This window comes from Aplysia californica, unplaced genomic scaffold, assembly GCF_000002075.1.
Source record: "Aplysia californica isolate F4 #8 unplaced genomic scaffold, AplCal3.0 scaffold01013, whole genome shotgun sequence".
Taxonomy (NCBI): Eukaryota; Metazoa; Mollusca; class Gastropoda; order Aplysiida; family Aplysiidae; genus Aplysia; species Aplysia californica.
Window position 1 is genome coordinate 28,607 of NW_004798283.1, and position 1,429 is coordinate 30,035.

At 40.1% G+C, this 1,429-nt stretch overlaps 1 protein-coding gene across 1 annotated transcript in view; it reads left to right on the forward strand.

Moving 5' to 3' along the window:
• Positions 1-1,429, forward strand: part of LOC101845967 (ATP-dependent RNA helicase ded1) — a gene marked incomplete in the record, with an annotated part of 24,614 nt that overhangs the window by 5,269 nt on the left and 17,916 nt on the right.

Below are 1,429 nucleotides of genomic sequence, written 5' to 3' on the forward strand. Positions count from 1 at the left end.
GGTGATGAATAGTACCCAGCCCTACCGAAAATACTGGTGTCGGCTGTCGGCAGATATGTTGGTTTTTTTAGGCTGTCGTTATTCTCAGTGGAAAAAAAATTATAATATCAGGAAACGACAAATGCAGTTTTTGGGGCACCTGAATAGACATAAGGGTCTTGAACATCTAGCTCTCACTGACAAAATTGAGGGTAAGCGAAGCAGGGGTAGGCCCAGACCAACCTACTTAGGGAACCTAAACAAATGGGTAACAGGGGAAATGTAGCTTTTTTTAGAGCATCCGAGCAAAGGAATGAATGGAAAACCGTGATCGCCGATGTCTGTCGCAGATCTGGCACTGGATGATGATGATGATTATTCTCACCCGCGATGTTGACCGTCTTCCTGATTAATGGTAGTCTACCTGTCATCAGACAGCTGTTCGGCTTGTGGTGCTAAAAGACCTGCAAAGTACTCTTGATAATATAAAATCTGGGGGGGGGGGGGATGTCTTTGCTTGTCAAAAAACCCCTACTAGATTTGAAATGAAATAATAAAATAAAAAATTCTTGATTTTTGATTCCATTGGTTGTTTGGAATTTAAATTGACATAAGAGTACATAGATTTGTATGCAATATTTGCGAGGTAGGGGACGAGTGAGTTAAATGAATGAAAAAATTTTTCGGTCTCCTGAAAAATTTTGCGTTAAGGCTAGTGTCAGGGTTGTTGATTGTAAAAATAGATTAGTAGACCATCAAGTGGAACAGTTGCCAGACCAGTCTGGTGGGAGACACTGAGGGGGACCCTTGAGTGAACTGGCACCAAGTTAAGATGCTGGGATCTCAAGAGTTTGTAGTCAAGTACCAAGAAGTCCAATTTTGAGAATGCATGGGGTCTAAAATCGACTTCGTAAAAAAAGTGTGTAGCACTGCAGGGGCCAGCCTGTTGCTTTCAAACAGTACACACACACATACGCAACACGCATGCGCGCACACACTTTGAATGCAGTAGCCATTATGAAAATTTAAGTTGTGATCTAAAGTGTGCAGCCTTCGTCAACAAATGTGTAGTTGGTTTTTCTTTTCAGAATTGTCTTAATGTTTCAATTTTTTTTTTTTCAGACTTCTTCAGATGCCCCATCAGCATTCTCTTCCGGAGGAGGGTATGTGTAATTTTTTTTTTTTCTTTAACATGGGCTAATTTATCTAATACTGCTGTGGTTTTGAAGGCACAATTGATCCGATTTATTTCCATCACTTTCACGATAGATTTTACTCAGCTGTGGTTTAGTGCTCTATGTGAATGTTGAAGGCTGAAGGTACCTTATAATAATGATGTCTTTTCTTACAACGTTTGGAATTGTAACAGAAATCCTTGGGGAGGGGGAGGATTATCATATATTTTAGAGAATTATTTTTTTCTGCCACATCCCCTGTCAGGTTTACTTTG